General features: G+C 41.1%; 1 protein-coding gene across 18 annotated transcripts in view; it reads right to left on the bottom strand.

Moving 5' to 3' along the window:
• The window catches only part of ZNF618 (zinc finger protein 618), a 176,727-nt gene that overhangs the window by 109,651 nt on the left and 46,540 nt on the right, over positions 1-20,536 (bottom strand). The gene's annotated exons all lie outside the window — the stretch shown is intronic.

The following is a 20,536-nucleotide window of genomic DNA, read 5'->3' as shown; positions in this document are numbered from 1 at the left end:
TCACACCCCCACCCTATCTCCTTCCCAGTGGAGTTTCTTCTCTTCCTGGTGGTGTTTCCAGATGCACCTGGGACAATCCTCAACTTGATGAAACCAACCCAGAACACTCCTCTAAATAAATTACACTTTCACCAGTTACCTTAGAGGCTAAAAAAGTCATTAGAAGTTGAAAATTACATGGAGTTTGGGGTGACTCTGAACCATGTAAACACCTAAATAGCTCTTTCTGTTGAGCAAACAAGCATTTCTTGATTGCCCTTTTTGAACTTGCCAGAGCCTGGTCTTGTTGTTATTAAAATGGAATTTCATAATGGTTCTAAACCAGTTTTTCTCGTTTTCCTGAAAGAACTGACTGTCATTCAACCACAAATAAAATTTTTTATAAAACAGCAAATGCAAGGGAGACCTGCCCAGTGACGTGAGATACAATCGTTTCTCCATGCAGGAAAAATGAAGCACGGATTCATCTTCTGCTCCAAAAGCCCTTCTTGAGCACCTACTGCACACAGTGCCTGGGGAAACATAGGTGAGCTCATAGCCCAATAGAGTGGCTATGGATACAGAGAAGACTGGAGGGTGTGCCAGATATAGATCAAGCTCAAAGACATCTACCTTTTCATTTACTGTATCAAAACAGACTCAGGTAGGCCGCTCTTTCTCTATGGCAAAGTAAAAGCTTCTTTCAACTACTGCATCCTACCTTCAACAAAGTCACATTCACTGGAAAGACCAAACACCATGGAAAAAAAGAAGAGAGGGGCCAGGCGCGGGGGGCTCACGCCTGTAATCCCAGCACTTTGGGAGGCCGAGGCGGGCAGATCACGAGGTCCGGAGATAGAGACCATCCTGGCTGACATGGTGAAACCCCATCTCTACTAAAAATACAAAAAATTAGCTGGGTGAGGTGGCAGGTGCCTGAAGTCCCAGCTACTCGGGAGGTTGAGGCAGGAGAATGGCGTGAACCTGGGAGGCGGAGCTTGCAGTGAGCCAAGATTGCACCACTGCACTCCAGCCTGGGAAACAGAGCGAGACTCCATCTTAAAAAAAAAAAAAAAAGAGAGAGAGAGGGAAGAGGAAGGAAGACTTAAGATTCAGAAATGAAAAATTAAATCCCATGAAGCCACTCCTCTGTGTGAAATTAAAAAAAAAAAAAAGAAAAAACAAAAGAAGAACTATTACCTAAAAACCTGTCAAGCTCCATCATTTTCAGTGGGCAGACTGAGGCTCAGAGAAGGTCTTATCTTGTCCACCTTCAAAGTTCTGCTCAAAAGCCACTTCTTCCTCCGCTTCTGATACCCGCAAGGAATTACAGAAAAAACAGTTTCCATATTGACCACTTCCTCCATGCCTAACATTGTCCCAAATGTTTTGTCCGTTGTGTGCTATGTGGTAGGAGCTGTTCACCTGCCTTTTCCAGAGGAGGAAAGTGAGTCTGGAGAGGGTTGACCAGCTATCCAGCTGCATTGGCATGCCGGGCAATCTGGCTGCCAGCGTCTCATAGTCTCTTTATCCTGAAGACCCAATATTCACTCAGCTCTGCATGGCAGAGAAGAGAATAGTAAAAAAGGCTGAAATTTTCATTACAAAAGGTCCAAGTGCTAAAGAAGAATAAAATAAGACACCTACACACATCCTGATAAAAGTTTCCCAACTCCAAAAACAAAGAGGAAATCCTAAATGCTTCCCTAGAAGAAAAAAATCCCATAGAGAAGTAAGACTCAGTCTAGTATTAGACTTCTCATCTGCAAGATCAAGAGGCAGAAGACAAGAGTGCAGTAGCTATAAGATCCTGAAAAAAGGGGACTCTGGACCTAGAACTCAAATGCAAACCAACTCATCACTCAAATGCGAGAAAAAAATAATGGCCTCTTCAGACATGCAAAGACACTCAGGCCACCCGGACACATTTTCTAAAAAACATTAAGGAAAATAAATCCAAGAAGTCAGACATCAGACAAAATTTTTAAAGAAAGAGAAAGTAACCCAATAAAACAGATTAAGTCTAAACAGTAACTGGAAATAAGAGCTGTGAATCTCAAGGAAGCTCTTATATAACCCCCAAAAACAATGCAGAAAAAAAAATTAAGTTGGAAATAAAATTCCATGTCATATTTACTAAAAACAAACTATGGAAGGAGAATGAGGAAAATGTAAATACCTTTAGAGGTCAAATATTTGTGGTGGGGGAGGATTCCTTGGGCAAAATTAGAGATTTATTCTTGCCCAAGTTTAAATATGTTTATTAAAAATTTAAACTTAAGAAATGAGAAATATGATTATGACTTCCAAATCAGTAAGTGCAAGGAACTGGGGAAGGGACAAGCAGGAAGGAGAGGAAGAAAGAAAAGAAAAATAAAGAGGGGAATAAGGAAAACTTTGGCAGTCTAATGATAGGCTAGGAAAAAAAAAATCATGGAAAACCAAAACCAAAATTAGGTGGCAGAAAGAAACTGACACTTAAACGAGAAATCACAATAAATATGAACAGTATATAAATTCTCCTGTTAAAAGGCAGAATATCACAAATTGGGGGGCACAGGTAGGCCAGGAGCTAAAACAAAAGGAGTCAGAAAGGCTAAAATAAAGGCTATTACAGGGACGCAAGATGTTATCAATGAGGAAAGCTGGATGAAGGCTGAGAGCTCTCAGCATTGTACTTGCAACTACTTGTGAGTCTTAAATTATTTGAAAACAAAAAGTTTTTTTTACAAAAATAATGAACAAAACTACACCAGGCATATGTCAATAAAAAGCAAAAAGGGTAACAAACTCCAAGGCAAACAAAATAATTACCAAGAACCCCCTCAAAATTTTAACTAATATAAAATTAAACCAACAAAAAGATATACAGTCATGAACTTTTACGTATCCATAAAATACAGAAAACAAAAACTTGAAAATAAAAGGAGAAACGGGAAGAAAAAAATCAGTTACAATAGGGAGACTTAAGCATACTTGCCAGAAAAGGACAGAAGATGAGGATAAAAAACACACAGTAATAGGGACTTGAAAAACACAATTAACCAGTTTGATGTATTTTTATATGTACTTATAAAACAATACACATCTTTTCAAAAATCCATGGAACAATTACAAACTGATCATGTGACAGCCCACAAAAAAAAACCTCAATAACTTTTTTAAAATAAGAAATTATACAGGCCATATTCCCTGACCACAAAGCAATAAAACTAAACAAAAAGCCACAAAAAGTTTAACCACTTGGAAATGTAACCTAAAGGTTATTTGGAGGAGTATTTTTTTTTTTTGAGAAATTAAAACAAAGTGCAGACTATTTAAAAATGAACAATGAGAGCACTATATAGCAAAACCCATGGGATATTTCCAAAGCAGTCACTCAAAAAAGAAATGAACTAAGAAGAATAAAATCAAAATAAGTAGAAAATGAATAAAAATCAAAAAGAAGGTAGAAAATGAATAAAAATAAACAGAAGTTAAAGAAATAGAAAACAAAACACTTGATATTAAACATAAGAGCATGTTCTTGGAAATTACTGATAAAATGGCTAACCCCACTCCCTACCATGTGTCTAGCTAAGAAACTAAAAAATAAATTTGAAATATTAAAAAATGAAGAAGTGGCTATGACTACAGAATCAGAGGGAGGGAAGGAGGGAAAGAGGGAAGAAGAAAAGAAGGAAGACTTTATATTGATATATCTTCAATTATACATGAAACAGACCATTTTCCAAATTACCCAAAATTGACTCAAGAGGAAACAGAAAACAAATAGGCCAATAATTAGAAGAAGAAATCTGAATTCTTAAAATACTGGGAATATTTCAATAATTTTACTGGTAAATTCTGTCAAATTTTCAATAAGCAAATTATATCTATGTTTTCTAAATTGTAAGGGGTGAGGAGGAGATCATTCCAATTCCTGTTACCAAAGCAACATAATTCTCACATTAAAACTGGGAAAGGTAATTTAAAAGAGAAAAGTATGGGTAAATCTTACATAAATATAGATCCAAAATTCCTATATAAATGTTAGCAAATAAAAAATGGCACTACATTACAAAAGTAACACAACTCCAAAAGACATCATCCTAAGTCTTCTGGGATAGTTCGAGGCAAATAACAACAACAACAACAAACAAAAAAAACCACTGATTAATGTAATTAGGAATTTCTTTACATCTCCATAAGGGGTATCTCTCAAAAACCTCCCTCAAATATTTAACAATATAATACCAGAACTACTCTAATTAAAGTCAGGAATAACCAAGACTGCCCAATATTACTACCATATTACTTAAAATTATTTTGGCTATGTTAGCCAAGTTGAAGACAAGAAACAAGAAGCGTAAATACTGGGAGGGAACAAACCAACATGCCATTAACGGCAGATACAATTGCCTGAATAAAAAATCCAAGAGAATCAACTGAAAAACTATGAAAACAAAAGAACATTTGGCAAAGTAACCAGATACAGGATACATATTCGCAAGCCAACAGCTTTCCTACATATCAACAACAATCAATCAGAAAATACAATGGGATGGACGGATGTGGTGGCTCACACCTGTAATCCTAGCACTTTGGGAGACTAAGGTGGGTGAATCACTTGAGGTCAGCAGTTCAAGCCCAGACTGGCCAATGTGATGAAACCCCATCTCTACTAAAAATACAAAAAAGTAGCTGGGCATGGTGGTGCATGCCTGTAATTCCAGTTACTCGGGAGGCTGAGGCAGAAGAATAGCTTGAACCCAGAAGGCAGAGGTTGCAGTGAGCCAAGATTGCGCCACTGCACTCTAGCCTGGGCGACAGAGCTAGACTCCGTCAAAAAAGAAGGGAAGGGGAGGGAAGGGGAGGCGGGGGGGGGGGGAGGGAGGAAGGGAAAGAGGGAGGGAGGGAGAGAGGGAGGGAGGGAGGGAGGGAGGGAGGGAGGAAGGAAGGAAGGAAGGAAGGAAGGAAGGAAGGAAGGAAGGAAGGAAGGAAGGAAATACAATGGGAGGAAGAATTGCATCCTACAAATAACACAAGCTATAAAACACTAATAAGCAAACCTATTAAGAAATATGCATGGGCTGGGTGTGGTGGCTCATGCCCATAATTCCAGTGCTTTGAGGGGTCCAAGGAGGGAGGATCACTTGAAGCCAGGAGTTCAAGACAAGACCAGGCAACACAGTAAGACTCTTTTCTTATAATTTTTTTTTTTTAATTAGCTAGGTGTGGTGATGTGTGTCTGTAGTCCCAGCTACTTGGGAGGCTGAGGCAGGAGAATCACTGGAGCCCAGGAGTTTGACCGAGGCTGCAGTGAGCTATGATTACAGCACTGCACTCCAGCCTGGGCAACAGAGCAAGACCCTGTCTCAAAAAAAAAAATAAAAAGGGGGGGGGTGCATGAAGCTTTCCTAAAAACAGCAAAGACCTAAAGAGATACATTCCTGCATGGGAAGATATAGTATCATAAATATGTCAGTTCTCTCAAAATTAATCTATAAATTCAATGTGATGCCAGTCAAAATCCCGACAAGACTTCTGAGAGACCTTGTGGAGATGATATAAAGCTCATGTAGAAGAACAGCTTTTTAGAGCCCCCGGTACAAATCTGAAACACTTTTTAAAAGACTAACATATGCCATCACACTAGGAAGGCATAGTAATAAAAACAACAAAAAAAGGCACATCATTAGGTAAAACTGATCAATTTAAAAGACTAAAAAGCCCAATGGCAGACCCATGTATATACGAGAATTTAGAAAACTGTGATTGTGTCATTTCAAAGCAGTGGGAAAAGGAATAGACCATTCAAGAAGTAATACCGTCTCCTGATATGAGGCACTGAGAAAGCCACAACATCACTTCTGGACATTACTGCACAAAGCGCTTAACCTGAATATAATTGTAAGGAAACATCAGAGAGACCCAAATTGAGGGACAGTGTACAAAATAACTGGCCTGTACCCATAAGAAATGTCAAGGTCAGGAAAGACAAAGACCGAGGAACTCCCCCAGATTAAAAGAGACGAAAGAGACAGGAAAACAATTTCACTCAGAATCCACAGTTTTCTTTTCCTATAAAAAACATAGGAATATACAGTGAAATATAAGTAAAGTCTGTAGATTTGCTAAGAGTATTCTGTCAGTGTTAATTTCCTGATAATGATTGTGGTTATATACATAAATGTCCTTGTTTGTAGGAAACATTTCTGAAGTATTCAGGGGTAAAGGAGGATCATGCCTTCACTTCTGTCTCAAATGGTTTAGAAAAAGAATTCTATAAAGAGAGTGGGGTAGGGAAGAGAGGAAGAGAGAGAGAGACACGAAAAAGTAAATGTGGGAACAGTTAACATTTGGGGAATGTGGGTGAAGGGAATGTGGGTATTCTTATTCTTACAACTTCCTGAAATTATGTCAAAATAAGTTTTTCAAAAGGAAAATGTAAATTCCATGATCTCTTGGGATAGTTATGGTTTCATCCATATATAGCATTATTATAAAACAGATCTGAGAATTATAAACACCAAATTAGATTAGATTGTTGTTACCTCTGGCGAGCGAGAGGAATGAGGTTGGGGAAGGAGATTTCAACTCCCTCCATCAAGTTTTATAAAGAAAATCAGATACAGTAAAAAAACAAAGAGTTTATAAACAAACAGATAAGAGTGAGACACCTGGAAAAAACACAAAAAAAGAAATCCCAGATGGATTAAACAGCAAAACAAGGAAAAACGCTAAAAAAAATAATAAATAGAGCATAATTTTTAAAATAATGTTGGAATGAAGAGGTATTTCAAAGCATCTTGAGAAAACAAAAGTAAAACAATGACCAACAAAATAATACCAGGTTCTGGTATTATTGCTGGGTTCTACTCCAAGCACTTTACATGTTATTTCAGCTGATTCTTATAACAACCCAGTGATGGAAATAATCTTACACCAGTAGACAGATGAGCTTCAGAGGGGACTTTTGGTCACAGGCCCAAGGCACCTTCCAGTCTCCAAATTCTGCACCAATTCCCAGCCTATGCTGCTCATGGCAGAAGGTCCCCATTCCTGTGCAACTTCTGCACAACAAACTGAAGCAAATAATCTGGGAGCAGTTATATTCTAGAAAATTTTAGAAGATTCCCATTCATTCTTTCAACAAATATATACTACTCACTAAATAAATTACCTGTTTTTACTGGCACGATAGTGGACACTTTTCTTATTTTATATAATCCTTATATCACCATCAGGGAGTAGCTTTTTTGTTCCTAGTTTTGAACTGAGGTAACAGGCTCAGACTCTGGGAGTGAGTTGCCCATGGTAACATCACTGGTCAGGCAGCGCTGGGATTTGGACCTGGGTCTGTCTGCCTCTGGAGCCAGGTCTCTGACCACCAAGCTGCATTGACTTTGGCTTCCCCTGGAGAAGGACAAGGAATCCCAGCCTGTGGCATAGGACATGGAGGCTTGAGCCTATAATCCCAGTGACTTGGGAGGCTGAAGCAGGAGGATCACATGAGCCCAGGATTTTGAGGATACAGCGAGCTACGACTGCACCACTGCACTCCAGCCTCAGTGACAGAGTGGGACCCTGTGTCAATAGAGAAAAAAAAGAATCCCAGTCCGTGATCGCAGATGACCCGTGCACACTCCCCACTGGGATAAGCGCATTATCACACTAAAGATGCTGGGAGGAACGGGCCTGATCTGCCGCCCTGGGCCTCAAAGCCACCCTAGGAGCAAGTAAGCAGGCATGTGATCCACTCAGCAAACTTTTGCTGAGCAGGTCCTGAGTACACAGCACAGGGCAGGGTGCAGGGAGAGACTTCACCCACCCTCAAAGAGCTTGCAGTCCAGACAGTATCTGTCATCACACCTAAAGATGGAGCCAATTAAGACTCATTGGGCCTGAGGGAGAAGAGTGGAGGTAAGGAGGCTTCACAGAGTCCCCAAGAGGACTGTTTATTCAGAGGTCAGCCAGCAGGAGAGACAAACTCAAAGTTTCCAACTCCAGCCCCGGGCAGTGCTCATTCTCTGGAGTGACATGACCAGCAACAAGGACACACTCTGGGCACAGCACATGGTGTTTCCAGGGTCAGGTGGGGTGCAGGTGGTGCTTCTATCCCTGCAAACAGCTCTCGTTCCAATGTGCCTTTATGGAAGCTCAGAGGGCATCAGCTATGCCCTCTCTAGGACCAGCCTCTGGGCTGGCAGCTGTGGCTTTAACTCCTGCAATGACACTTTTCACCTTGGTGAGATGCTCCTCTTAGTGAACCCGCTGCAGTTGACCATGATGTAAAGTGGAAGGCAATGTCCATCTGCTCCCACAGGGGCACTACCCAGAGAGGTCATCAGGAGGGGGCCACTCTAAATGGCATGGTGAGCCTCTCCTTCCTAGGGCCTGGGCCATAAAGCAGCATCCTGCCAGGTTAGGGGACCCTCATCAACACCCCCATGTCAGCTCAGGGGCTCCAGCCAGGACACCGAGGTTCCTCTCACCTCTAACCAGCCTTGTGGTCCTGCATTAGATCAGGCCCTGGGTCTAATGCCCCTTGGGCTTGCACCTGCGGACAGCTGGGCTTGTGAGGGACCCTGGGCAGGACCCAACTGTGCGGAGCCCCACGCCCCTCCTCCTCCTGCTGCAGCTCCTTTACGGAGCTACCGTAGCAAATGAGCTTAGGAAGCATAAAGAGCTGTACAAATAGGATACTCTGGCGGTCCCCAGCCTCTCCATGCTCAGGCCACGGCCAGGCACATCCTCACGCCCAAGGCCTTCCCTGACTCCACACGTCTGCCTTGAGTCATACAGAGTTCTGGAATTAATTTAATCCATTTTGTATCATTATCTGTTTCCTCACGACATGCCTAAAGACCAATGCTTAACCAACAGGCCAGAATGCTCATAACCAACAGGGTACCTTTCTCTCAAAGTGCCCTTGGGAGGCTGTATTCTCACTCCAACAATCCCATTTTGGGGAACACATTTGCAAATCTCTCTCTGTAAACTAATCTTCCTCGTGTAAGGACAGATGTGCTTTGGTGAAAAGAGCGACCAGTCCTTGGTGCTTTCCATCCACCAAACATGGGCTTCAGTGCATTCCACGTGTTTTGTCCACTTACTCCTTGCAGTCCACAGAGGGGGTTGGTGTAACTGTCATCTGCACTCTGCAGATGAGGAAGAGTCACCTGCCCCAGATCAACCAGTGGGTGGCAGACCTGAGGCTGGGCCTGGGGTGCCCCCAGAGGGTGAGTATACCCCTGACCCCTCCTTGCCATCTCTACAGCATGGACCCTCTAACTTCCTTCCAAACAGCAGCAGCCTGAAGTCTAAGTCCACCAAGCCCAGCACACCCTCCACCAGACAACCCCTCCCACCAGCGTAGTGGCATCATCTAGGCACCATGTGCCCGGGAGTTGAGCCCCTGGCTCGCTGACTTTCCTGCCACCATTACTTCTGTCTTCAATTTTGGCAATATTAACAACTCATTTGACTCTGGTCAATCAGTTCTTGGATCTCCTTTCAGTCTCCTTTCTCTCCCCTATCCCCAGCCCACCAGCTCAACCCCTGCTCCCAAGTAACACCCTAGACCTTGCCCTTAGCAATGACATCACCATGCCATGATCTCAAATTCAAGCATCCTGTCTCCAGACTCCTAGACCCTTCCACCAATCCTGGCCCCCACAGGAGCTGCAACCCACACTGTCACCCTTGCCCTGCCGTGCCCCTCCCCCACTGCTACCCCTCCCCAGCAGAGACAAAGCCCATCACAATGATTGCCCCTTTGCCTAATCTTTCCACCTTCAGACCTTTTTCTCCTTTTACTCCCTGGCAAAACCCCAAGTCAACTCCTTGCCTACCCCACACTGGAAGAACACACACAACCCTGTGGATTGTCTGACTTTAAATGTGTGACCACAAACCTCCAGTGGGCCCTTAGTACAGCCCAACAATTTCCCTCCTCAATTCACGATCCTAGATGGGCGTTTGAGACTTTCGCCTCTCTCCTCAAACCTCAAACAACCTGCTCTCCACTAACAGCTACTTTCCCTGAGAAAATCAAAGCCGTCAGAAGAAAACTACTCATCTCCCCACCACCAGATCTAACGGACTCTGAAGTCACTCTTCCTGCGTGCTGCCCCAGTGGAATTGTACTTCTTTCTCTCAGCTTGGACCCGAGGTCACCGAGCTGGCAATTTCCTTGCTCTCCTGCAACATCAGTTTTCCCTTCCCGACCAGAGGCTTTCCACAGCATAGCAACAGGCTGTAATATTAGCACTAGGGAACATGCCCCTAACTCTGTTCCTCTTTAAAGCAAAACTCAAAATGCACCTACACTGACTGGCTCTACCTCAATTCCCATTCTGTTGATTCCATTCCTCTCTAATTAGCCAGCTCTGCTCCCCCAGGACCCCACTGAAGTCATCCCCCCAAGGTGACCAGTGCCCAGTGTTGCCAAATCCAATGGACATTCCTCAGATCTCATCTTAGCTAACATGCTTGATCTCTCCTTTCTTCCTGGCTTTGAAGACCCCTCTGGCATCTCCCCACCTTGCTGGTTGCTCCCTGGTCCGTTGGCTGGTTCCTCCTCCTCTCCCCGAGTCTGAGGCTTATTCCCTAGGTGAGCTGTCAAGTCTCACTATTAAATGCCATCTATATGCAGATGATCCACCAATTTAATATTCAGCCCTGACCACTGCTCGTCTGTGCTCCAGACTTACATCCAATGGCTTATATAACATCAGCACTGGGGCACCTCAGAGGCATCTTAAATTTCACCTAATGGCTCCCATTCCCCACCTCCACCCAACCCCACCTGTACCTGGTCCTCAGTCTCATCCCATCTAGCAATGGTGCTCCCAATCACCCAGCGCTCAGGCCAATACCTAGGCTGGAGTTAGCCTCAATTCCTTCATGCTCCACATCCAACGAGGCCAGGAAGTCGTGCTGGCTCTGACATCAACATTCATCCAGCCTGGCCTCTCCTCACTCTCTCTCCACCCCCTCTCCACTGTCCTCTCCTCCAAACCAGCATGACATTTCACCTGGGTTCCCTCTAAGTTTCCCAACCAGTCTTCTCATTTCCATTCTTTCCCTCACAGCAGCCAGGGAATCCTCTTAAAATGTAAATCGGATCCTGTCAACACCCCTGCTCAAAACCTTATAAAATCCTCCAACCCCTTCCCAGTGGCCTCCATGACCCTCCATGACCTGACTACCCCTGCCTAACCAGCAGCACCCCCTCCTTGTCTCCATCTAGCCACAGTGGCCTTTCTACTGCTCATTCCAACCTTTGCACTCACTGTTCCCTCACCTAGAATGCTGTTCCCCATCAATCGCAAGGTATGCTTCCTCATTTCGTGCACGCTTCTGTTTATCAGAGAGGTCTTTCCTGACTCCCAAACTCAAATAGCCCTCCACTCCATTACCTGCCCCTCTCTATCCCAAATCCATTTCCTTTTTCTTCACGGCACTTAACAGTATCTAAATACCATTCATCATTGAGTTGTCAGGGCAGGAGTCTTATCTTATTCACTGCTATATTCCCAATGCCCACAACAGGCCTCGGCCCACAGTAGACGATCTATAAATACATGTTGAATAAATGAATTCACAAATGAATGAATCAATCGCTACACCATACATCCTCCCCTCAGCCCAAGGAGTAGAGAACAGCACTGTCCAACAGGAATAAAATATGAGCCACATACGCACTTTTCAATCTTCTAGTAGACACGTTTAAAAAAAGTAAAAAGAAACAGTGAAATTAATTTTAGTATGGTATTTTTTTAAACCAATGTATCAAAATGTTATTTCAACCTATCAATACTGAAATAATTATTAGTGATGTTTTACACGCTTTCATACTAAGTCTTTGGAATGTGGTACGTATTTCACACTTACAGCACATCTCGATTTGGACTAGCCAAGTTTCAAGGGCTCAACAGCCCCATGTGGCTTGTGGCTACTGTATCAGCCCAAATCTAAAACGTGAGCCTGATCGGGTCCTTCCCGCACCTAAACCTTCCCCTGACACTTCATCACACCCAGGATGAAATTCCGACCCAGCCAGGCATGAAACCTGCCCATCTGGAGTCTCAAGCCTCATCTCTCAACACGCCCCTGATATCCAACACAACTTCAAATCTCCGTGCCCTCCACTCCCTGCCGTTGAGTCTGGGCACATGCTGTCCCTTCTGCCGCAAAGGCTCCTGTCCTATTCATCTGAAGACCTCCTACTCAATCTTCAGCACTCCTGCCCCACACTCCTAAACTGCCATCTCCCCAGTTCAAGTGTGCTCCTGCAGGGCAGGGACCACCTCATGCCTCTGTGCTGAATATACAGCAGGTGTTTTGTGATTATCACTGAATTAGTGACGGAAGGTGGCTCCTTGGCAATCAGGCCATCATTCACTCTTCACTTCTGCCCACTCCAGCTCTCAGCCCCTCTCTGCCCTTACTCACCACACCATCCAGAAAAACAGTGAATGGTGTATTCTGTGTCCAGTCTTCCCTGTTTCTTCTACATCTAACCATTCTCCCTGAATTCTATCCTAAAAAAGTAAAACTCCAAGTAAATTTCATTATTTCCCCCAGTATTCTAATGGAGGGGGAGTAATTATCATACAATTTAGTGTAAAATTATTGCCAGGTGCTTATTGGCCTTTACTTCCTTTGCCTGCCCCCGAATAAGGCTAAAATCCAGAAAACAGAAATAATTTTATGCAAAAAACTGATCCTGTTGGATCATCCCAGTTCTGAGCCCAGAAAAGTGACAGTTCAATACCAACACCAGAGGCACCAACAGCTACCATTGCTGCCCTCAGCAGCAATGGCATTGTTTCAAAAGAAAGATCATTGCTGAGTGAGGAAGGCAAGGGCAAGGAATCAGAGCCTCCTTCGCTTCTGGGCACCTTCTTGTCAAACTTTAAAGGACACAAATGTGAGTACGTTACCGCACTCAGTAACTCATTCAACAAACATTAATGAGCACCTCATCTTAACAGGGCACCAGGCCACATGCTGGGAAACAGCCTTAACAAATAGAAATCACACCTCTGAGTGTGTTTGCCTAAAACGGCAATAATTTCTTATCCATTCAAGGACAAGCCTGCTTTTTTTGAACAAGTTTAAAAAAAAAATAGGAGCCCCCTGAACCTATGAAGTTTATCATCATGAAGCTCAATGCATATCTACAACTAAACATTTTTAAGGGAATTCAAGTAGTAGAACTGGACTATGATTTAAACTAACTAGTTTTAAATGTATAAACCCAACATGAAAGTTTTATGAGCAAACAAAACACGTGCAACACTTTTGCTAGCCCTAAATGACTACGGTGACATCTTATCTAAGAAAATGAGCAAAAGGTAACCTTGATACAGATTTCATTTCCCCCCAAAAGCTTGGGGGAAATTCCAGAAGGAAGGCAATTTCCCCACGTTTTGGCTTCAGAACCCGCAGACAATGTGTAACACTAGGTCTCCTTTGCAAACGAAGGAATGAATGAGGGCCACTGGTTTATCACACCCTAGGACCACTGCACTCCTCCCAGAACACAGGAAAGCCCTACAGGCCAAGCCTGTTATCAGAGTAAATGTTTTTAAAAACACACTTATCATGGGGGGCAAAGCCAAGATAAACAAGCTCTGAGTCACTGGTTATTCATACAATGTCATGTGATGACTGCTATTTCCACTCTTCTTATTAGAAAGCCATTTTATTATTTAAAGCAACAATAAAGACAAAGCTGGCATCGGGAAGTACTGCCAGGAAACACCAACTCATTAGAAAATCATTTCCTTATCTCTGGTAACGCATGAACTAAAGGTTATGTTATTGTCACTAAAGCACAGAGTACTGGAAGAGCTTTGGCCTTATCCCCAGTATAAAGCTGGGAAAACTGAGGCCCAGAGAGCACATTTCAGACCTGAATTCAAGATTCTCAGCCCAGCTTGGTCCACCCAACATTTATCCCTGACAAGAGGCAGGGATACTAACCAAACCACAGACTGGTGATCTGTCTAGCCAGGCCAGGCAGGGCCAAGAGGGAAGGGGGAAGGCTAGCAGGCATTATTACATACCCCAGCCCTTTCTGTATCCCTGTCTTCCAGCTAATTTAAGGGTGCCACGTACTCCAGCACAGTTCTGAAATAGAAGAACATCAAAACCTACCAGGTGAGGACTTTCAATTTCAGTCCTGATATGTACAGAGCTTAAAAGTCATCACTCCCATCCTTACAACAACAAAAAAGCTGCAAAAACTGAAAATCAACAAGTTTTCTTAGATATATCAGAGGATTGAGGCCACAGAGCAAACCACTCTGAAATCTGGAGAGACAGGCAACTGCAGTGAAACACAGCTTACCAGGAGCTGCAGCGGCTGGGGCTGGTAACTGGTAGGAACATTTAAACGGTAACTGACTTAGCTGCTAGAAGCTGAGTATGCACTAGCTTGAGAGTTAAAATCTCCTGGGGTCCAGTCTTAGGGGAGTCATCACACTTTCATAGATTTTAACTCCAGGAGCTTCAGCAGGTTTTCATGGTAGAGATTAGAGAATAATCCTATGGTCCTTCAGTGAGGTGAATGTGGAGTTGGGGGTGGAAAATAACCATTTAAAATACACCAAGGGAAAAGTAATCATTTTGAAATAGCATAGAGTGTGCTGTTTTCCAGAGCAAAGGCCTGCCCTTGAGAGAAACTACATTACCACAGACTTATCTGACCTAAGGAAAGGACAACTGGACAACTCCAGCCTGTCGAGCCCTCCTGTCTCACATAAAGGGAGAAGAAAAGGCTAAGAAATGTTTCTGAAGATCACAGCCCAGGGATGCAGGCCCATTGTAAAAAAAAAGATAAAATAATTGAGATTGAATCATGAGAGTATAGACTACTTCCTCTCCCTAATACTTAACCACATCAAAAGACTCCAATATAATAAGAGTGGATTACAAATGAGATGGCTGCAAGACACAGATTCTATTTAAGAAGGAGTTTCTAGGGAAATCCAAAGACAACAGGAAAAGGGAGCGAAAACAAAAAACAAACAAAGAAAAGAGGAAATCGAAGCTTCTGGCATCTCCAGCTACAGCAAACATTAAACACAGAACAATTCCTAGCCACATAAACATAAAACTTCACACTAATATCCTCATGACCTCAGTTTCTATTAATAGATACATCAGGTCTGACTTTCAACAAAAAAATTACATGATATTCTAAAAGGCAAGGAAAGAAACACAACCTTAAGAGAGACCGCAGACATCAGAACTGGCTTAGATATGACACAGACTTTAGAACTGTCAGGTAAGTAATTGCAAATAACTACAATTAATATGTTTAGGGTTCTAATGGAAAAATTAGAGAACATCCAAAAACAGATGGTTAACATAAGCAAAGAGATGGAAACTATAGGAAAGAATGAAATCAGATACACAGCGACAGAAATGGAGAATGCCTTTAATGAGCTCATCAGTAGCTGGATACAGCTGATTTAAAAAAAAAAAAAAAAATCACTGCATTGGAAGAGTTCAATAGGAACTATCCAGACTGAAGTACAAAGAGATTTTCAAAAAGAGATGATGCAAACTTCTGGTTTCCATCCCAGAAAGAGCTTGGAGGTTGTAAAGAGCTTGGAGGCTGTCACTCCATGACTCGTAACAAGAAAAAAACCTTAAACTGAAACTAAACAACTTTTTAGATCCATCACAGAACTGAGGTCACAGAGCAAACCACTGCGCCTAAAAGTGGAGAGACAGCAAATAAAGAGAATTGCAACTTACCACAAGCTGATGGACTAGCTTGAAAGACAAAAACTTCCATGAGCTTCACCAGCTTCTGAGTTAAGATGGAAGAAAAATCTCCTTACGTTGGAGTAGGGACAAAGTAACATTTTGAAAAACCTGCAGAACATACTGTTCTATTCAACAAAAGCCTGCCCTCAAGGGAAACTATTTACTAGGGTCTAACCAAAGTGGGTTTTACCAGGGTCTGACTGATATGGGGGAAGGGAAATGTCCTTATCCAGCCCCCTCTAGTTTTCAACACGAGAGAAAGGAAAATATCCAACTCCAGACTCCTCTAGCCTTCCTGTCTCACCTAAGGAGTTAAAGAGAAATTTCAGAAGCACATGTAAAGGTGACAACACAGGGGCACAGGCCCACTAAAAGACTGAGAACCAATGAGAGGATTCTAGAACACTACCCCTAGCCCAGGCCTTAGCACCACATCAACAGGACTCCTGTATGATAACAGGATCACAGCTGAAAGAACTACAAGGATTGGTCACTATTTAAGGAATCTCTAAAGAAACCCAAAGACAACAGGTGAGACAAAAACAAGGACCACAGAGGAAATTTTAGCCTCTAATACCTACAGCTACAATAAACTGTAAGCACAGCCTAACTCCTAGCCTGGTAAACATAAAACCTCACACTAGAGGTCTATTTACCTCAGTTCCTTTTACCTAATACATCATGCAAGGCTTTAAACCTCACACTGAAATGCTGATTACCTCTGTACCTGCTACTAGATACAACACGTCCAGCTTTCAACAAAAAATTATAAGGCATGTTAAAAGGCAAAAAACTGTCTGAACAGCTACAACAGGCACCAGAACCAGACTCAGATATGACATACATTTGGGAATGTATTTACTTTTTATTTATTTATTTTTGAGACAGGGTCTCATTCTGTTGCCCAGGGTGGAGTGCAGTGGGGCGATCTCAGTTCATTGTAACATCTGCCTCCCAGGCTCAAGTGATCCTCCCACCTCAGCCTCCTGAGTAGCTGGGACTATAGGCACATGCCACCATACTCAGCTAATTTTTGTATTTTTTTGTAAAGACAGGGTTTCACCATGTTGCACAGGCTGGTCTTGAACTCTCAAGCTCAAGCGATCCACCCATCTCAGCCTTCCAAAGTGCTGGGATCACAGGCATGAGCTACAGTGCAGATTTGGGAATTTAAAATAACTGTAAAAAATGCACAAAGTGCTCTCATGGAAAAGGTGAACAACATGCAAGAACTGCTGATAATATAAGCAGAGAGATGGAAACTAAGAGAGAATCAAAAGAAATTGCTAAAAACAGAAATTTCATAAATAGAAAAAACAGAGAAAGAAGAGTATAAAAAATAGAGCTAAATATCCAAAAACTGTGGGATAACTACAAAAGGTATAGCATAAATGTAATGGTAATGCCAGAAAGAAAAGAAAGAAGAAACAGAAGAAATATTTGAAGTACCCATGGCTGAGAATTTTCCAAAATTAATGACAAACACAAAACCACAGATCCAGGAAGCTCAGAGAGCACCAGGCAGAACAAAAACCAAAAAAAAATAAAAATAAAAATAACTCAGAATATCATACTCAAATTGCAGAAAATAAAAGACAAAAAGAAAATATTGAAATATTTTTGCAAAAGGGGTGCAAAAAACCTTACTTATAAGAAGAACAAGGATAAGAATCACACATTGGATTTCTCTCCAGAAACCATGCAAGCAAGAAGACAGTCAAGTGAAATACTGAAAATCCTAAAAGAAAAAAAAAGACACCAACCTAGAAATCTGAACCAGTGAAATTATCCTACCAACATGAAGGAGAAATAACAAAAAACAAAATTTGAGGGAATTTGTTGCCAGAAAATCTGCCTTGCAGGAAATATTTTAAGAAGTTCTTCAGAGAGAAGGTAAGTACTTTGAGTCAGAAACTCAAACATACAGAAAGAGAAGGACAGTGTTAAAGAAGGAATAAGAGAAAAATAAAATTTTTTATTTTTCTCATTCTTACCTAACAGATAACAGTTTGTTCAAAATAGTAACACCAACAGGATACTGGATATTATACCATGTGGATAAATGAAATGATGAAATGAATGACAGCAATGTTATAAGGGAAGGGAGGGAAGAATTGAGACTACTCTGTTATAAGATACCTGGCACTAACCATGAAGTGTCAAAGTGTTACTTGAAAGTGGACTCGGATTAACTATACATGTATACTGCACACTCTCAGGAAAATCACTATTTTTAACAAATAATTGGTATGTTGAAAGGGAAGAAAATAGAATCATATAAAATGCTCCAGAGGAGGGAGAAAAAGAATGGAAGACAAAAGAAGAAACAAAGAAAAAGGGCAACACATACAAAACAATTATAAATGTGGTAATATTAATATACTATCTCAATAATCACTTTAAATGTGAATGTTCTAAACACCAATAAAAAGACAGAGATTATCAGAAACGATTAAAAAAAAAAAAAAAAAGACCCAACTAACTATACGCCGTCTATAAGAAACTCACTTTAAATATAAAAATGCAGATATATTTGGATTAAAAGTCAAAGTTTGGAGAAAGATATACCATACTAAGACTAATTAAAATAAATCTAGAGTAGCTATATTAATTTAAGACAAAGCAGAAGTCAGAGCAAGGAAAATTACCAGGGATAAAGAGGGGCATTATGTAATGATAAAGGGGTCAATTCTCCAAGAAGACATAACAGTCTTTAATGTGTATGTACCTAACACGGAAACAAAACACGTGAAGCAAAAACTGACAGAACTGCAAGGAGAAATAGACAAATCCACCATCAATATCCTCTATCAACAACTGAGAGATCCAGCAAGCAGAAAATCAGTATCTAATTAAATTAGACAACATCATCAATCATCTGAAATCGCAGTTGACTAGATCTAATTGACATTATTATAGGGTATTGCATCCAACCACACCACAATACACACTCTTCTCAAGGACACATAGAACATTTACCAAGATAGGTCACATTTTAGGTCCAAAGTTCACCCTAACAAGATTAAAAGAACAGAAACCACACAAAATCTGCTCTAAGACCACAATAGAACTAAACCAGAAATCAATGAGAGAAAGACTGCTGGAAAATTCCAAAATATTTGGAGACTAAAGAACACACTTCTAAATAACACACAGGTCAATGCAGAAATCTCAAGAGAAATTAAAAACTATTAATGAACTAAGCGAAAATGAAAATACAATTATCAAAATTTATGGGAAGCAGCAAGTGCAGTGATTAGAGGCAATTTTATAGCACTAAATGCATGTATTAGTAAAAAGAAATACATAAAATCAATAATCTGAGCATCTACCTTAGAAAACTAGAGAAAGAACAATATAAACCCAATGCAAGTAGAAGAAATCATAAGTTAGAGCATAAATCAGTGAAATTTAAAACAGAAAATGAATAGAGAAAATTAATGAAACTAATGGCTCATTATTTGAAAAGATCAATTCAATTGACAAGCTTCTAGCCAGGCTAACCAAGACAAAAAAAAAAAAAGAAGACACAATTACTAACATCAGAAATCGAAGAGGAGTCATCACTACTGACCTCATGGACATTAAAAGGAGGATCAAAGGAATGTTATATGCAACTTTTTGCCCACAAATTTGGTAACTTAGATAACATGGACCAATTCCTTGAAAGAACAGGCTACCAAAACTCACACGAGGAGAAACGTATCATCTAAAAATGCCCTGTATCTATTAATATAAAGGAAACTGAATCCATAATTTCTTTCAAAAAAGAAAGCCTTAAGTCCAAGTGGTGAATTGTACCAAACACTTAAGGACAAAATGATACTAATTCTCTACATCTCTTCCATGAAGTAGAAGCAGAGGGAACAATTCCTGACTCATTCTATGTCACTAACATTACTCTAATGCAAGTTTAGCATCCCTCATCCAAACATCTGAAATCCAAAGTGCTCCAAAATCTGAAACTTATTGACCACCAAGATGATACTCAAAGAAAATGTTCACTGAAACATTTCAAATTTTGGATTTTTGGATTAAGGGTGCCCAGTCAGTAAACATAATGCAAATACTCCAAAATCTGAAAAGAAGTCTGAAATCTAAAATACTTCTGGTCCCAAGCATTTCATGTAATGGGTACTCAATCTGCACCAAAACCACATAAAGACATTACAAAAAAGGAAAACTAAGACCAATGTCTCTTCTGAACAAAGGTTGATAAACGATCAACAAAATAGTACAAAATTGAATGCAGAAGTATTTAAAAAGTGTATGCCTCTACCAAATGGGATTTATTCTTAGCGTTCAAGACTGGTTTACCACCTGAAAAACGATAGTGTAACCCATCACATCAACAGGCTAAAAAAGAAAAATCACAGGATCATATCAATAGATGTGCATTTCACAAGATTTAACACTCGTTCATAATAAAAACTCTTGGCAAGCTAGGAAAAGAGGGTAACTTCCTCAACTTGATCAAGAACATCTACAAAAAACCTACAGCTAACATCATACTTAATGGTGAGAAACTGAATGTCTTCCCCCTAAGATCAGGAACAAGGCAAAGATGTCCTCTCTCATTATTCCTATTCAATGTCATACTGGAAGTCCTAGCTAATGCAGTAAGACAAGCAAAGGAAATAAAAGGTATACAGATTGTAAAAACAAAACAAAAAAACCAACTATCTTTATTTACAGACAATGATTGCCCATATAGAAAATCCCAAATAATCCATTTCAAAAACTGGAACTAATAAGTGATTATAGAAAGGTTGCAGGATACAAGAGT

Source organism: Chlorocebus sabaeus, chromosome 12, assembly GCF_047675955.1.
Source record: "Chlorocebus sabaeus isolate Y175 chromosome 12, mChlSab1.0.hap1, whole genome shotgun sequence".
NCBI classification, from domain to species: domain Eukaryota; kingdom Metazoa; phylum Chordata; class Mammalia; order Primates; family Cercopithecidae; genus Chlorocebus; species Chlorocebus sabaeus.
The sequence above is the reverse complement of the archived record's forward strand: the minus strand, read 5'-3'. Positions and strand labels throughout refer to the sequence as shown.